Source organism: Carya illinoinensis, chromosome 5, assembly GCF_018687715.1.
Source record: "Carya illinoinensis cultivar Pawnee chromosome 5, C.illinoinensisPawnee_v1, whole genome shotgun sequence".
In the NCBI taxonomy this organism is placed as follows: Eukaryota; Viridiplantae; Streptophyta; class Magnoliopsida; order Fagales; family Juglandaceae; genus Carya; species Carya illinoinensis.
The window spans coordinates 35,075,698-35,094,593 of record NC_056756.1 but is presented as its reverse complement, the minus strand read 5'-3'; the positions used below and the strand labels follow the sequence as shown (position 1 = coordinate 35,094,593).

The following is an 18,896-nucleotide window of genomic DNA, read 5'->3' as shown; positions in this document are numbered from 1 at the left end:
GGCATGGTAGAAAGTTCCATTAATCTCATAGAAATCCCATGATAAGGCTTTTACTTTCATAAAATTAGCTTCCGTAGCCATTCACATGAATACATGATGAGGAAGCCACATGGAAGAAACTACTTGAATGGCTGAAAGACCCCATCAGCTATGAATGAATGTATGCACAGCTTCCAGCGAAGGATGTTGCTTCAAGAACTTGAGCACACAGAATATCTGAATGGCTCTACAGAATGTTCAATCTCATCCTTGGAGAACTGAAAGTAGACCTTACCGTCTACCATCTTCAGAGGTCGGGGCACTAGCGCCATCTCAGGGATGGGCTATAGAATAGCAGCCACCAGGGCAGCAAAGGAAGGCCAACCTGTGCCACCATCAGTAGCTACCATGCAGCCTCTTGAGGGACCAAACTATGCGAATGGAGTGTAAACCCTATGCACTAATAGAGAGGAAAAAGGGTAAAAATGGAATCAATCACACTTTTCTTTTGAACCTTTTTGGACTTTTTGAACAATACCATTGACTTCCACTTCAGGATTTAATTAATTGGCCACTTTTTTGACTTGCCCTTGGGATGATGAGCAAGCAATATTCGAAACTATATTTCAATCGGAGACTACTATTTTTTTTTTCTAGGATTTTTCTCAGCATCATTATCTTTTAAAGTCACCTCCTGCGCCGACTCAATATTGATACCACCATCAGAATGCACTTTATTTTTCACCCATTGCTTCTCATTGTTTCTTTGGGTCTTTTTAGCTTTGCTAGTTTTAGTATTATGACCTTGCATCCTGCATTTACAGCAATATGTAGGTAAAGTCTCATAAATAATTTCTTGCCTTAAGCTAGTGTCCAAACCTAGAGGACCAATCCAAAAATGTGAAAGGGGTTCCTTACTAGCATCCACTTTCACACATAATCTAGCATAGTCGGTTCGAGTAGCACATCGAGTTGGATTGTCTCGATGAATAAACCGTCCTACAGGGGGTATAAAAATTGTCAAAAAAGCTTCTTGATAATAGTTGGGAGGCAAACCTGGCAAGGAAATCCACATAGGAACATGGGAACGCTCTTCATCCTCTAGAAAATTAGGTGTACAATGGAAAGCATGGTATAGGATGTTATTAACATCACAAGTTTCTCTTGGTAGGGCTTTAACGAAATCAAGTTTGGAAGAAAAATGCAAAAACACATTACGTGGTCGTCTCGTGGTTCAAACGACTAGAGTCCAGAACAATCCCCAATAGTTGTGAATGAGGCACGAATGGTGTCCATGGAAGGGCGCCACCATAAGAATTTCAAGACTATTGAGAACCGAAAAGGGAGTGTCGATCAGTTGATTTCATCCTAGGAGAACTAGAAGTATATCTCCCCGTCCAAAACCTTAGGAGCATGAGGCTCTAATTCAATTTCTGTGATTAACTAAGGCACTATAGCTACAAGGTTTGCGAAGGAGTACCCCCCATCACCTCTTTCAAGGGTTGCCATGCAGCTGCACGTACAACACATCAACTGGAAAACCTATTGGTACAAAAACCCTAGCAGAACAAAAAGCAAAGGCTGAGACTCTCTTGCACAATTCACATTCATGTTACACACACTAGTGCAGGTATAGATACTTGTCACAAAATGTATACATTACATACTCGTAACGGGTTCAGATACTTGTTATGTATGTTAACGTACTCACAATTGGTGCAGATACCTATTATGTGATGCGGTATCAGTAGGAACACATAGCTCAAGGGGACCTATGTAGCATCCATAGTTCATGTTTAATCAAGCAATTAATTTGGAACAAGATTCCAAGTTCATGTTCAAATTCAATTCACGTCATGTTCAGTTTTCATGTCATGTTATTTCACGTACAGTCCAAGTTCATGCCACATCAATTCCAGATTATGTCAGTTCATGTCACATAATTCTGAAGCATCACATTATTCATATTCACGTCAGCATTCACGTTTTTACTGTCATGCATGCATTTGTACACTACATTTACATTCTAAATTGCTAAGATTTATAATTAAATCTCACTTGGTAGTCCCAACTATCATTCCCCCTGGATTGGTAGATCATGTGCTAGGATCAGGAGACATGAACAACGGCTAATTGAAAGAGGTCGATTAGGCGTCAACGCCATGATGCAGAGCTTATAGCCTTGATACTTTGATTCATCGATAGTATAATGGCTTCCTTGGCCGATTTGTGTGAGCTACATGAAGGATTAGCCCAGTATGTTTTTAGTAGTATTTACATGTATTTAATGAGTGTGAACTTTAGTACTTGTATTGTAACTTCTAAACATCTATTATGTGAATTTTATGAAGTATGTTTATGGTTTTGGGATATGTTACTTCTGGTAATAGTATAGCTCAAAAACATTTATCCACTACAAATATTGCTTATTGTTAGATGCGTGCTAGGTACATTACATCTTTATTTTTCATGAATGGAAGGAAGTAACCTTGTGTTGCATGTCCTGACCCTTTAGAGTCTGCCAAATCCCAAGTGGAGATCTAGGGCGTCATATCCGAGATTTGAGGAAGAGTTTTCTAAACTTTCAAATCCACTCACTATGGTGATTAGGAAGAATGCCGAATTTATATGGATCGAGCAATCCAAATGGAGTTTCAAAGAATTGAAGAGCAGATTGACTATGGCTCTTGTGTTAGCATCCTCACAAGCTAATGGTGGTGTTTAGTGATGCATCTAAGTATGGACTTGGTTATGTCCTGATGCAAGAGGGAAGGGTAGTTGTATATGCCTCATGACAATTGAAGGACTATTTAAAGAATCGCCTTACCAATGATTTGTAATTGGCTGAGCTTATGTTCACCTTGAAGATTTGGCCACATTATCTCTATGGCAAGGCCTATGAGATATACATTGACCACAAAAGCCTAAGATATGTCTTCACCTAGAAGAACCTCAACATAAGACAAAAGACAATACTAGAGACCATAAGCAACTACTAGTGTGAGATTAAGTATCATCTGGAGAAAGCTAATTTGGTCGCTGATGCTCTAAGTCAGAAGTCTCTATTGGAGGAAGCAGTTGAATCTTTGGATATGGATTCTCTCCTCAACAGAGTGAGAAGACTACTAGTGGAAGGTTCACAACATAAGATAAGGGTGGTAGACTATGATGGACTAAAGGAGCAGCAAAGAGAAGATCATAAACTATTGGACGTTCGACAAAGGGTGAGAAAGGCAAAGAGGCCCATAAATTTCAATCATGGTAGGAATGACACCCTACTGTACAAAGTCTAAAGGGTGATTCTTACAAATTCAAAGATCAAGGAATGGTTACTTTCCAACGCTCATTCATCACCTTACTCTATACATAAGGGAAGCAGAAAGATGCATTGAGACTTCAAGAAAACTTTCTGGCTGGAAGAATGGAGTGGAAAATCACTCACTTCATTGAGAGATGTTTGACGTGTAGATAAGTAAAGGTGAGATATCAGAGACCTGTTGGGAATTTACAATCCCTACCCATCCTAGAGTGAAAATAGATGATATTGTCATGGATTTTGTGGTTGCGTTACCAAAAACTCCAAGCGGAAAGAACTTAGTATGTATGATCATGGATAAATTAACCAAGAGCCCTCATTTTCTCCCAGTTGCTAACACAGATTCCTTAGGGAAGCTAACTTGCTAACTTAATTGTACATTATGAAAATAGTTAAGCTACACGGCGTGCCTAACACTATAATATCAGATTGAGACCCAATGTTTACTTCTTATTTCTTGAAGCATTTACTGGTGGCAATGTGCACTAAATTGAGGTTTAGTAGTGTATGTTGTCACAAATGGATGACAGTCAGAGTGAACCATCTAGACACTGGAGGATAGGTTGAGGGCTTGTGCCTTGGAGTTCAAAGGCACTTGGGAGAATCATATCCCACTCATTGAGTGCACCTATAACAACAGCTATCAAAAGACTACCCAAATAGTGCCTTATGGAGCATTACACAGGAGAAAGTGTAGGTGGCCTCTATGCTGGGATGTAGTTGGCGAGGGCAAGCTCATTAGATCGGATATAATCCAAGAGATAAAAACTAAGTCAAGGTTATACGAGAAGAAATGGCAACAGCACAAAGTCAACATAAAAGTTATGCTAGCATGAGGAGAAGGAACTTGACCTTCGTGATTGGGTATATATTAAGGTACCTCCCATAAAAGGCGTGAAAATATTTGGAAAGAAATGAAAACAGTGCTCAAGATATGTTGGGCCATAGCAAGTAATGGAAAAAGTAGGCCTAGTAGCATATATGGTTGCACTACCAGCTGAATACTAGGAGTTGCATGATGCATTCCACGTCTCATCTTTAAGAAAGAATTTTGGGACACTAGAACACCCCGAATAATTAGCAAAAGTGAGATTCAATTACAAATGCATCTTACTTATGAGGAAATACTAGTACGAATCAAACACTGGAAGGAATGACAACTATGATCCAAAATGTCTTACCTTAGGTACAACCCTTGCAATTTAACAATAAGTGATAGCCATCATCAAATTTTGAGGATGAAATTTTTTGTTATGGAGGGAAGGACGTGAGGGCCACACCAAACTAAGGGAAAGATTACCCTCACACACGGAAAGCACCAATGAGTAGAAGGCAACTAGGTGAGCAACGTGCAACCAAAGACGAAGAAAAGCAAGCAACATGTTGGCCAAACAAAGATAGTATGAACAACATGAAGAAAATAAGGCAACCAGAAAGGTTAGCACTACACCAGGCAAGCAAAGGATGTTTTGACCATAAAAAAGGCGAGCAACGTGAAAGGCAAGACATGTGCGAAACTAGGAGTACTTTGAGATGACGCAGAGTGGTTCCAATGGTAGTAGGTGTTTTTCTAAGGCCCATACTTCATCAATGACGTCTCCATAGAAGTGCGCTTGTGAAAGGAGGAATACAAACATGCCGACCATATCTCTCACCTTAGAAGTAAGGCATAATGCCTAATGGATTTCTCACATAAGGAGAAGGACTGCAGGTCTGAATTCCTTATCCAAAGGCAAGCTGCATAGACATGCATGCTTTGTCCCATTAGTCCACTTGGTATCTACCATTCTTCAGTCCATTGTACACACGAATGACCGAGATTCAAGATCACCCTTTGAGTCAAATAGAGGCTAAGATTCATCAGGACTATGACAACAGTCTTACCGTATAAAAAACATTGTACAATAGTCAACATTTCACTCATGAGATCATAATGTACTTCAAAACAATCCTTTTTCTTTCCTCTTCTGTTCAAGGACTTCAAGGAGCTTAAGAGCTTGAAGTCTTCATTAACAAAGAGAATATTACCATCAGGGAAAACCTTAGTGTTTAGAATACTATTCAAGTTGGTTCACTCCTACGATGATACTAGATATGTGGGTTAAATGCCTACAAGTATGTTCAGGATTTTATATTTTAATTCTCGCCTATTTCTTTCATGAAAATCCATATTTTTTCCATTATGGTTATTGATTTACTTTATGATGTGATTTTAAGTTATGTGATTTCAAAGTGATGTGATTTCAAGGTGCTCAATGCTCATGGGATCAATTTGATTGATTCCCCATACCATTCCTAGAAGCACGCTACAACAGGTTTCACCAGAGTAGATGGATTTTTTGTTTTGATTGGGGTAGGATATTTTCATGTGGTCCCACATGTTGATTAGGTGAAGCATTTGCATTATGATTTTTTGGATGTATTCCATGTATTGGCTTGGCAGAGAGGTTTCTATCGCTAAAAGGGTGGGAGTGATTCCCAGTACATGGTGTTATGTGTGATCATTTACATACATGTGTTTTGCTCAAAGAGTGATTCCTTGATATGCTTATGAATATATATGTGTTTTGCTCATAGAGTTATTCATTGTCATACATATGATTTTATGGGCACGTTTTACTCAAAGGGTGATTCCTCGTCATGCTTTAGATATGTGCTTCTAGTCTTGTTTACATGGAACTTGTGTAATCATATTCATAATCGTTGTCTCCCATTGTTAAAACTTTTATGATTTTTAAATTACTAAGGCTTCATTGATATCTCACCATGGCAGCCCCACTACAGTTCCATCCATCAGAACCTTAGAGTTCGTTGCATATGTAGCTTAGGAGGGTTACCTTGATGTAGAATGACTAGCCCTGCCTGAGGAGTAGCCACTCAGTGGGGGCCTATCTCAATTTAGTCCTAATGAAATATCTTTATAAACTTCATTATATATTGAAATTAGGGAACATACAATTTATGGTGTTATGTATCTCGACATAGGAGTTATGATCTAATGATGGTAAGTAATTACATTTGGTATGAAGGAACAATGACATATGGATATTTTTATTAATGAAAGAGTATTAGTACGACTTCTCTAGTACTACTAGTATTAGCTTCCAACTAATATCTTTTAATTATTCCACTTCAATTTTATACACACGTGTGCTTGACATATGAGCACACAAGATTTCCATGATCGTAAGGGATGTTGTCGACTAGGGGGTTGAGATTCCCCACAATTGATGTAGAGCATAAACAAATTTCATTTCAAAAACTCAAATGTCTTATAGTGTGCTCTTCCCTCCTCTTGAAGAGGTATATAGCTAGGCCTCTATGACTATGCCATACATAGAGATTTTTTTGGAAAATTGTATAACAACTTCTATAAGTATTGACAAAATTAGAAAAGAGTGAAACACTATCAGGCAATTTGAATCAATAAAGAAAACATATTTGCTTCAGTAAATAATCCATCTTTTCTTTAGTCAAGAAAAAAAAAAAATGAGTGAGACTAAAGAAGGCAAAACAAGAAAGTATTTTAGACAATATTGATGACTGCGGTTAGAAATGAAGCTTTAATTCAAAAAGACATAAGAATACTCAAATCTCTAAGTTTGTATATTTCAAAATGCGGAATTGACTTTGATAACAATTTATAAACATCAAAAGGTAGCGGCAAGGGAACTTTTTGCATTATCTGATTACTAAGACGTAGTGAGGCAAAACAAAAATGGGAAGAAATTATGAAAGGGTAGGGCTTGTAATATCATTTCAAATAAAAAATAATTAGAGAGAATTAATATACATAATAATTATCAATGTCATACATTGTTACCGAAATCTTGTACTATTATTAAAAAAATCTCCTTTGTGCAGATCATTATATCCTTTTTCAATAAATTGTTGTAATTAAATTATCTCCTCAATCTACTAACATCATATTTGCATCATAGGAAAATAGAAAATTTTCAACTTACAACTCTTTTAAAATTCTATATGAAATGGAGAATGATTTCATAAGTTGATAGGACCGTTCAATCAGGTTGGATTCTACCCAGGCTAGAAACTTCATCATCCATACTAGTACCACTTAGGCCGGGTATGTGTATGATGCACGAGCACTGAGTTTTAAACCTACTCTCCCTCTCTCCAAATCAGTGCTAGCATTTTTCAGTGCTATAATATGTTTGGAGGCCATTTTCATTTTGTTGGTTACGAACACTAGCTTTGATATCACTTGATATTAAAAAGATCTATTTATTTATCCTTTATTTGGTACCAGTTTTTGAGATATATTTGTAAAATAGAACTCAAAATCAACATAAAGAGGTGGTGAGCACTAAAGTTCCATTCTCATTTATATGTTTGAATGATACAAAAATAGTAGATATATACATACATTATAAAAGCTAGAAAGAAAGAGTCCTAAATATAACTTTTGATCTTCTGTTTGTTTACAGGTAATCATCTGCAACAGTATGGATAGCAACAGAGGTAATGCTTTTACATCGAGCTTCCTGATATCTTCATTCTGCTGTTGCCATGTAATTCATAATTCAAACTTATTTTTATGTGCTAGTGTGTTTTTACTTTCCTGCTGCCTTTTCGATTCATGTGTGCTGCAGTATGCTTTTCATCCACTTTTTCTGCTGCATTTATTTCTTGTGTGTTGCAGTATGGTTGCTCAATTACTTTGTAATCCTTTTGTTTATGATCATTCCCATCATACCTCATTTCGTGAGACTTCCCCTCAAGATGGGCATAGGTGTTTAGGATTCCCATCTTGAACAACAAAAACTAAAAAGGAGAGGATGATAGAGCCTTAGTAAAGATGTCTGCCAATTGAAATTTTGAGGCTATGTGGATAAGGATAATGACTCCAGCTATGACCTTTTCTCGAACAAAATGGCAGTCCAACTCTATATGCTTACTTCTTTCATGGAAAATAGGATTCTTTGTGTGTGGATGGTTGCCTGGTTGTCACAAAACAAGAGAGCAGATTGTGTATGGTTGATGTTGAATTCTTTCAACAAACCAAGAAGCCACATGATTTCACAACTTGTTGAAGCTAATGCCCTATAATCTACCTCCGCTAAGGACCTAGAAACAGTCACTTGTTTCTAGTCAAGGGGCAAGTAGCCCAATTAGAATCACTATATGCTTTTAAGTGTAGACATGATCTTGATGATAAGAAAATCCCTTGGCCTATGGAACCCTTGAGATATCTGAGAACTCTATAAGCTAAATGCAAGTGAGTTTGTGAGGGTTTGTCCATGAATTGACTTAGGACATTAATAGCATAAGTGATATATGGCTTGATGATTATTAAGTAAATGAGCCTACCAACGAGTCTTCTATAGGATGTAGCGTTTTGCAAAATTTCATGTGTGGTGTGGCTCAACTTATGGTTCAATTCAATGGGTGTAGAGACAATTTTGGTACCAAGCAAGCCTACATCTTCCAAGATCTCGAGAGTATATTTCCTTTGGCAAATGTTGATTCCAGATGATGATCTTGCAACCTCTAATCCTAGGAAATATTTGAGTGATCCTAGATATTTGATTTTGAATTTGCTATGAAGGTGAGCTTTGAGTGAATCAACTTCTTCTTGAGAATCACTTCCCACTATGATGTCATCCACATACTTTAAGAGAGCTGTAAATCCTTTTTGAGTGACTATAGTGAATGGAGAATAGTTAGATTTGGATTGATGAAAACCAATGGAAGTGAGTGAATTAGAGAACTTTGAGAACTACTTCCTTGATAGTTGTTTAAGTCCTTAATTTGCTCTCTGTGGAGTTGGTAGCCTGGTGGAAGTTCCATATAAATTTCTTCATCAAGGTCCCTATGTAAGAATGCATTATGGACATCCATTTGGGACATAAGCCAGTTGTGAATAAAAGCTAATGCAAGAAAGACAAACTATGTTGAGTTTGGCAACTAGGTTGAATGTTTCTTGGAAGTCAAAGCCTTCTCTTTGGGTATATCCCTTGGCCACAAGTCGAGCATTGTGTCTTTTAAGAGAACCATTAGAATTGAGCTTCACCTTGTACATATATTTACATCCAATAGCAATTTTATTGGGAGGAAGGGAAGCAATATTCCAAGTGTGATTGTCCTCTAAGGCATCGATTTCAACCTTCATGGCATCTTGCCAATGCTTAAAATTCACAGCTTCACTATAGGAGGCAGGTTCAGAGAGTAAGGAGATGGAAACAAAAAATAATTGGTAAGAAGGGGAAAGGTTTCTGTAGGTGAGATGATGGTTGAGTGGATGAAGTGTTGAGGCTAGAGAGGAAGCATTGAGAGGCAAATATTCTACTAGCTGACAGTGATATTGATGGAGGTAGGCAAGTTGATGTCTATGTCTGGTAGATCTTTGAAGAGGAAGAGTGTTAGGCAGCTCAGCAGGAGATGGTGTGAAGGAGTCAGGGTGCTTTGAGTGAGGGATTGAATCAAAAGGGTTGATAGGTAGAGTTGACTCAAGAGGAGGTTATTCATATTGGGGAATATTGAATGTGTCAGATGGTAAAATAAGAGAGGGTGTGAAGGAGTCATCTGGTGGTGCAGGAGGTAGAACTAAATCATGGGAAAAAGAGAAGTGAATGTCAAGGGAAGGATGAGAGGTAGAATGACGATGAGAGTGGAATGGGAAGATGGATTCATGGAACATAACATTCCTAGAAATAAAGATAGAATGAGTGTCTATATTATAGAGTTTGTGTCCTTTGACATTTGCATGATATCCTATGAAAACACAACATCTGGCTAGAGGTTCAAATTTGGTTTTGTGATGCTTGGTAGTGCTAGCATAAGCTAGGTAGCCAAAGACATGAAGGTGGGCATAGGAAGGTGGTGAGGAAAAGAGTATTTCATAGGGAGTTTTATTAGAAAGGAGAGGTGTGGGTATTCTATTGATGAGGTAGGCTGCAGTTAAAATGGCATCCCCCTAAAAAGAGGTAGGCAATGCAGCTTGAAAAATAAGGGCTCGGACAATATTCAAAAGGTGTTGGGTTTCCTTTCTGATTGAGCTGAAATATTGCATGTTTTAACTATTTAAAACTAATGTATTTTAAATTCTTCGTGACACTATTATTGGTTTTAGATGGAAAAATGATTTTTAAGCATAAATACGAGTTGTGATTTTTAATTGATTGATATCATGTTTATGCTTAATTTTATAATTATGATTTAATGGGACAATATTTCCTCACATATATAGTCTGTTTTTGATAATCTATTTTTCTTTTAATTTATTTTTGAGTGTTATTTCTTTCTTCTTATTTTCAGTTTAAATAAAATTCAAATGAGATCCGGTTGGAACTTTTGACCAAAAGTGCATATTAATTGAGAGGAATGAAGAGAAGGAAGGACGTAATTGGACAGCTACTTGTTTGGCTTAACTTTCATCGGTTGGTGCAGCTAAATTAAGGTAAGGAACGTGTGATGGATTGGAAGAGAAGTCGTTTGAAGTGTGAAGACATGCTTGAGTTTTCAACCAAGTGTGAATTGAAGATAGAATTCGGCTGGTTAATTTGATTGGAGGAAGATAGATGCCGTGCATTACTTGACTTGGAGGAAGGGCAGCACCAACTTGAGGCAGCCATCTAAAGATATATATATATATATATATATGTGTGTGTGTGTGTGTGTGGCTGGACGGCAGAAATTGAAAAGGATGAAGAAAAGAAATACCATGCTTGACTTGTGAAGAAAAGAGATAAGAGAAGTGTCGTGCTTGAAGTAGAGTGCCATATTCAACAAGAGAAGTCGGCTGAAGTGAATTGTGGTTGGGGGAAGTTTGGTGCCGACTTAATATATAAATATATTGCTAGAAGAAAAGAGAAAAGGGAGGGAGTTTGGACGACTAGAAGCAATTATATATATATATATATATGTTGCTGGACGTGAAAAGGAAGGAAGAAAGCAATCGGTTGGAGAGGTGTATAGTGAGAGGGTTACGTGGGGAGTTGAGAGAATTGGAGAGAGGGAGGTTGTGTCGGTGCAGAGTTTTCAACCAAGTGCACTTGAGTCGGTTGGGGATTAGAGTCGGTCATGGGAAATTATTTTGGCTGAGATAAGAATTTACGTGGGCTCTCATTAAAGAAAAGAAGGTGAGATGAGAGAAAGGAATTGGCTGGAATAATTTGATTGGCTGAGGTTTATTTTGGTTGAGAGTAGAGGGACATAAAGAGGAAAGCAATCGGTTTAAGGTGAGAAAAGAAAGCAATCGGTTTAAGGTGAGAAAAGAAAGCAATCGGTTGAAAAAAAGTGAGTAGAGAGGGTGAGTAATGAGTGAGTCGGTGCATGCTTTTTCTGGGGTTGAAGGGAATCAGCTGGAGTAATTTAATTGGTTGGGGATTTATCTTGATTGATGGTAGAAGGAAGGAATCGGCTGGAGTTAAGGGGAGACCGCTGGAATTATTTTTTTTTCTCTTGAAAGTGTGTAGTCGGTTTGATGTAAGTGAGGTGGAGTTTGCTGAGAGTAAATACCCATTGAATCCGTCGGTCCTAAGCAAGCAAAAAGAGAGAAAAGTCATGATGGCTAGAAGAGAGCAAGTCGGTTTCTTAGTTTTTATTGGTTGGAATAAATTCATGTGTTGGAATTGAATAGAGTAGGGGACTTGTGAGTGGAAGAAAGGGAGGTGTTGTGTTGTTTCCATTTCCTTGCTTTTCATTCGGAGTGGATTTTTTTTTTTTTACTTGTGGCATAAAGCTCTTTTATTGATTCATTTTCATTTAGAAGAGACGGATGGAATTCAATCTCTGATTTATTCCTCTGTATCAATTGGATTTCAGATTTTGTTGTTTCTAAGTTATTGCTTAATATTTCTTGTGTTAGTTATTTAATGGAGAATACTTATATGATTTCTATAGTATTTGTAATAAATATGTTTGGCTAAATTTTCATACTAAGGTTAGAGGTGAAGTTTAATGATTTAAATATTGTTTTCGGATCCACATAAAATCTATTTTGCGACCTTGATCGATTGAAAGATTTTATTATTGGATATTTTGATGATCTATATACTCGTCTTGATTCATTGTGATTTTCGAATACAGTGAATGCTTGAGGAATCCCTGTGGTATTCAAATAGATTTTTAAATGTCTTAATCATCAATCGTTCACGCTCAATCATAAGCGACTATTTTTCTTGATCTTAAATGTTAAATCTTCCAATTAAACAGAATCATTATTCTAGTTTAATTGAAGTTAATCGATCGGAAACAATATCATAAATTATTAAACGGATCCTCGAAACCTTAGTCTTTCTCCATATTAATTCATTTTATCATTTTAGTTTGATTCAGTTATTTTATCAATCTTCATCTGATTGCACGTTTCTTTTAGTAATTTCATTTCATTGTCTGAATTTATTTGCTTTATCACAAAAGTCAATCCCTATGGATTCGATCCTGTAAGATACTACAACACCTGTATACTTGCAGGTAAAACTACACTAAATTTTTGATTCATTAATTTGAGTCAGAATTTAGCACAATAAGTTTTTGGCGCCGTTGCCGGGGATTGCAACGTGTGATAATTGTTTTTTAGAAAAGAAAAGAAAAAAAAAATTAGTAGTCTTTTGCTAATTGTTTTTCATATTCTTTTTGCAGGTACGATTTTTTAAGGAAAACAGAGCATGTAACATTGCTTCCATATTCATACCATTTGGTAATCTCGTTCCAAAATTTTTTCTTTTACTTTCTTGCTTGTTTTGCATTTTGTTTTTACTTTTTGAATGTACTCGATCCTCTATGATGAATGATCTAGTGGCAACGTGATCAAACGGGTAGATTGAGAAGAGAGGAAATTGTTTTAAAAGAATTGGTTGATACTTTGTCAGGTGATTCTAAAAATTCTCATTCTAATACCATGGCTGACAATCGTAGTGTTCATGACGAACAAGAAAATGAAGAGGCACAAAATAATCCGCCAATGAGAACTTTGCGCGAATATTTGCAGCCTACAAGGACAAGTACTCTATCTTGCATGATTTTTCCTACGAATATGGGAAATTTTGATTTAAAACCGGGAGTAATCCAATTACTTCCCAAGTTTCATGGCTTGGATTCAGAAAGTCCTTATTTGCATCTAAAAGAATTTGAAGAAGTTTGTGCAACTTTACAAAACCAAACTATCAATGATGACGTTGTTAGATTAAAGTTGTTTCCATTCTCTTTGAAAGAAAAAGCTAAAAATTGGTTGAACTCCTTGAGACCAAGATCTATTGGCACATGGCAAGAAATGCAAAGAGAATTTCTAAAAAAGTTTTTTCCTACTCATAGGACCAACACTCTTCGCAAAAATATTATGAATTTTTCTCAAAAGGAAAATGAAATATTTTTTCAGTGTTGGGAACGTTTTAAAGAATTGTTGCTAACTTGCCCACATCATGGTTATGAGACTTGGCGCACCATTAGTTTCTTCTATGAAGGTTTAACATCTCAAATGCGTCAGTTTGTAGAAATGATGTGTAACGGTGATTTTCTAAATAAAGATCCTGATGACGCTTGGGACTATTTTGACCAGTTAGCTGAAAATGCCCAATCTTGGGATAACACAGATCGTTCTGATCGGTCAAATAAGCCCAAACTCGGTGCCATTGTATGTTGTTAAAGGAAATGATGATGTGAATGCTAGGATAGCAAGTCTGACAAGAAAAGTCGAAGCCATGGAGGTTAGGAAGGTAAATCTGGTTAAGGCCAGTGAAAAAGAAGAAGAAAATTGTGGCATTTGTGAGATTAGTGGACACCTAACTCAGGATTGTCCAACAATCCCTGCTTTTAAAGAGGTGTTGCACGAACAAGCAAATGCCATGAATTCCTATAGAAGACCATTTTCTTCTCCTTATTCGGAAACATATAATCCTGGATGGAGAAATCACCCCAATTTTAGTTGGAGGAATGAGTCCAATCAAAATCAAAATCCTCAAGGGCCATCTTCTTCTAGTCCTTATGTGCCTCCACATAAGAAAACCCTTGAGGAAACATTACAGGCTTTTATGCAGGGACAAGCAAATATCAACACTCAGACAATGTAGGCCATTACTGAGATAAGAAGTTCCATTAGCGACTTGACCTCTGCATTGCATGCTCAAGAGAAGGGTAAGTTTCCTGCTCAACCTCAGCCGAATCCCAAAGGTAAATTTGAGGTAAGAAATTCAAATCCCTCTGATTCAAAATTTAAACATGCCAAGTCCATCACCACTCTACGCAGTGGAAAAATAATTGATAAGAGTATTTCAACAACGAAAGCTGATGAGACCAACAACTCTTTAAATTCCAAGAGTGATGGTGAACTTGAGAAGGTTGAATTGGATGTGCCTGTGAAAGCCCCAATACCTGCTCCATTTCCCCAAAGATTGCAACATTCTCACAAGTTGGTTCAAAATGCTGATATTCTTGAAATTTTCAAACAGGTAAAAATCAACATTCCTTTGTTGGATGCAATCAAACAAATTCCATCGTATGCTAAGTTTTTGAAAGATTTATGCACAGTGAAGCGTACGATGAAGGTGCAGAAGAAGGCTTTTCTCACTGAGCAGGTAAGAGCCATCCTCCAGAACAATTCTCTTCCTACGTACAAAGACCCGGGTTGTCCAAAAATTTCCTGCGTGATTGGAAATTTTAAAATTGAAAAAGCTTTACTTGACCTTGGAGATAGTGTTAACCTCCTACCCTACTCGATATATGAGCAGTTGGGTCTTGGTGAACTTAAACCCAACAAGGTAACACTCCAACTTGCTGACCGTTCAATTAAAATACCGAGAGGGATAGTTGAGGATGTGCTAGTTCAAGTAGGCAAATTTCATTTCCCAGTGGATTTCATTGTTTTGGACACAGAACCTGTCTTTGATGTTTGCACTCAAATTCCTATAATTTTGGGTAGGCCGTTCCTTGCGACCTCAAATGCTTTAATAAATTGTAGGAGTGGTGTGATGATAATATCTTTTGGCAACATGACTTTGGAGTTGAATATTTTCAATATTTGTAAACAACCTGGTGATGATGATGATGTGCATGAAGTAAATCTGATCCAAACTCTTGTTCAAAATAAATTTGATTCATCAAGTTTTTCTGACCCTCTTGAGGCTTGTTTGGTTCATAGTATAAATTTTGATAATGATTCTGTACTTGCATCTATGAATTTTTTGTTAGAATCTACTCCTATAATGGACACTGATAAATGGAGAACACGTTTTGAGGAATTACCGCCTCATGATGTCGTGTCTCTCCCTTCAAGTGTGCAAACACCAAAACTCGACTTGAAACCTCTACCTGCTGATCTCAAATATGTATTTTTAGGTCAAGCGGAGACATTACCAGTGGTCATTTCATCAAAATTGGATGAAATTCAGGAGAGCAAATTGATTGGTGTTCTCATTGAACACAAAGAGGCAATAGGATGGACCATAGCTGATATCAAAGGTATCAGTCCTTTGATTTGTACCCACAGGATTTATCTAGAGGACAATTCTAAACCCTCTAGAGAAATACAGCGTAGACTGAACCCCAACATGAAAGAGGTTGTCAGAGCAGAGGTGTTAAAACTTCTGGATGTAGGGATCATTTACCCTATTTCTGACAGCAAATGGGTTAGTCCCATTCAGGTGGTACCCAAGAAATCTGGTGTGACTGTAGTTAAGAATGCTGATAATGAATTGATCCCAACTAGAGTTACTACTGGTTGGCGTGTGTGCATTGACTACAGAAAACTGAATTCTGTCACCAGAAAGGATCATTTTCCCCTACCATTCATGGATCAAATCATTGAACGTGTAGCGGGCCATAAATTCTATTGCTTCCTAGATGGTTATTCTGGATATAACCAAATTGAGATTGCTCCTGAAGATCAAGAAAAGACCATTTTTACATGTCCATTTGGTACCTTTGCATATCGAAGGATGCCATTCGGACTCTGTAATGCTCCTGCTACATTTCAACGATGCATGATGAGTATATTCAGTGACATGGTAGAGCATTTTGTTGAAATATTCATGGATGATTTTTCTATTTTTGGTGATTCATTTGATGAATATTTGACTCATTTGGAAAGAGTACTGATTAGATGCAAAGAAAAGAATTTGATTTTAAACTGGGAGAAGTGTCATTTTATGGTCACTCAAGGGATTGTTCTTGGTCACATTGTTTCTTCTCAAGGTTTTGAAGTGGACAAGGCCAAAATTGAATTAATTTCTAAATTGCCCATCCCAAAGAACATCAGGGATGTCAGATCTTTTCTAGGTCATGTAGGTTTTTACAGGAGGTTCATCAAAGGCTTCAGCACAATTTCTAGACCTTTGTGCAATTTATTGTTGAAGGAAAATTCTTTTGTGTGGACTGATGATTGTGAGTTAGCTTTTACAAAGCTAAAAGGTATGTTGATTTCAGCCCCAATTATGCGATCACCTGATTGGAATTTACCATTTGAAATTATGTGTGATGCTAGTGATTATGCTGTTGGAGCTGTGTTGGGCCAACATAAGGACAAAAAACCTTGTGTTATTTATTATGCAAGTAGAACTTTAAACAGTGCTCAAATGAATTATTCAACAACTGAAAAAGAGCTACTTGCAGTAATTTTTGCACTTGACAAATTTCGCTCTTATTTGATCGGATCTCAAATTGTCATCTTTATTGATCATGCTGCGTTAAAGTACATTTTAGCAAAAAAAGATGTAAAGCCCAGGTTGCTTAGATGGATCCTTTTGCTGCAAGAATTTGATCTGATAATCATAGATAAAAAAGGAGTTGAGAATGTTGTTGCTGATCATCTGTCTAGACTTGTTCTTTCAGATTCCATAGAGACAGTTCCTATTAAAGACACATTTCCAGATGAGCAATTTTTTGGTATATCTTAAATGCCATGGTATGCTGACATTGCTAATTTTCTTGCTACAGGTGAAATTCCTCGCATTTGGACTCAACAAGATAAGAAGAAATTTTTTGTGGAGGTAAGAAAATTCTTTTGGGATGATCCATATCTGTTCAAGTATTGCCCAGATCAGATAATTAGACGATGTGTTCCCAATAACTAATTTCAAAGTGTGATATCTTTTTGTCACTCTGGGGCATGTGGTGGCCATTTTTCTGGAAAGAAAACTGCTTTTAAAATTTTGCAATGTGGTTTCTATTGGCCTACCATTTTCAAGGACACCCATAAATTTTGTAAAACTTGTGAGCGTTGTCAAAAGTTGGGAGGTATAACCCGCCGGAGTATGATGCCATTAAATCCAATTTTGGTTGTTGAAATATTTGATTGTTGGGGTATCGACTTCATGGGACCCTTCCCAGTTTCTTTTGGCAATCTCTACATTTTGGTAGCTGTGGATTATGTGCCCAAATGGATTGAAGTTGTTCCATGCAAAAACAATGATCACAAAGTGGTACTGAAATTTTTGAAAGAAAATATTTTATCAAGATTTGGAACACCTCGAGCCATTATCAGTGATGGGGGTAAACATTTTTGTAATAAGCCTTTCGAGGCCTTAATGCGAAAATATGGTATTACTCATAAGGTTGCTACCCCTTATCATCCACAAACAAGTGGCCAAGTTGAGGTATCTAATCGGGAGATCAAAAAAATTTTAGAAAAGACGGTTAACCCAAGCCGCAAAGATTGGTCTTTACGACTAACCGACGCACTTTGGGCATATCGTATTGCTTTTAAAACCCCGATTGGTATGTCCCCATATCGACTCATTTTTGGAAAGGCATGTCACTTACCTGTGGAATTGGAACACAAAGCTTATTGGGCAATCAAGCAATTTAATTTTGATGTAGATAAAGCTTGCTCTCTTTGTAAGTTTCAGCTTAATGAGTTAGAGGAAATCAGGAATGAAGCTTACGAAAACTCTCGCATTGCCAAGGAGAGAATGAAAATTTTTCATGACAAAAATATTTTTCGAAAATCTTTTGAGCCTTCCCAAAAAGTTTTGTTGTATAATTCAAGGCTTCATTTATTTCCTGGCAAGCTTCAATCCCGATGGATCGGCCCCTTTGTTGTAAAAACTGTTTATCCTTTTGGGGTTGTTGAAATAGAAAATCTAGAGAATGGTAATGTTTTTAAAGTTAATGGACAAACGTTGAAACTATTTTTGGATGATTTTACTCCAGAGGTTGAGTCCACTACTCTAGAGGATCCTACTTATCAGAATTAATTTCTGATTTCTCATTGTATATACCGTATTTGTTTGTTTTGTTTTTCTTTCTTTTGCTTTTTGTGTTTTTAACTTTGACAGAAATCTACACCTTATGTGCGTTCGAATATCTAAGGTGAATTATTTCCTCTCTGTTTAATCATTTTCGTCTCAATATATATTCTACAGTGTTTATCTTGCTCCAATTCATACCTGTATAGCATACATCATCAAACATTCAATTGCTGAACATTGAGGACAATGTCACATTTAGTTGGGGGGAGGGTTTTCTGTTGAAAAATTTATTAGTACCAAAAAAAAAAAAAAATTGTGAGGTGCATTGAAACATAAATGATTAACACACACTTCTGGCATTTTTGTGAAATTTGAGTATCTTGGTAGAGTAGTTGAGTGGAATTATTTTGTAAAGATTTATTTTCAACCTTAAGCATAGAACATGACTTATGATG

The 18,896-nt window shown here is 36.9% G+C and overlaps 1 non-coding gene and 1 pseudogene across 1 annotated transcript; one reads left to right on the top strand and one right to left on the bottom strand.

Moving 5' to 3' along the window:
- Positions 1-318: 318 nt before the first annotated feature.
- On the top strand, positions 319-18,683 carry LOC122310289 (annotated as a pseudogene).
- LOC122312120 lies at positions 13,584-13,687 on the bottom strand. The gene has a single exon (XR_006243033.1). It is a non-coding gene; the product is annotated as a small nucleolar RNA R71 (small nucleolar RNA).
- Positions 18,684-18,896: the final 213 nt, after the last annotated feature.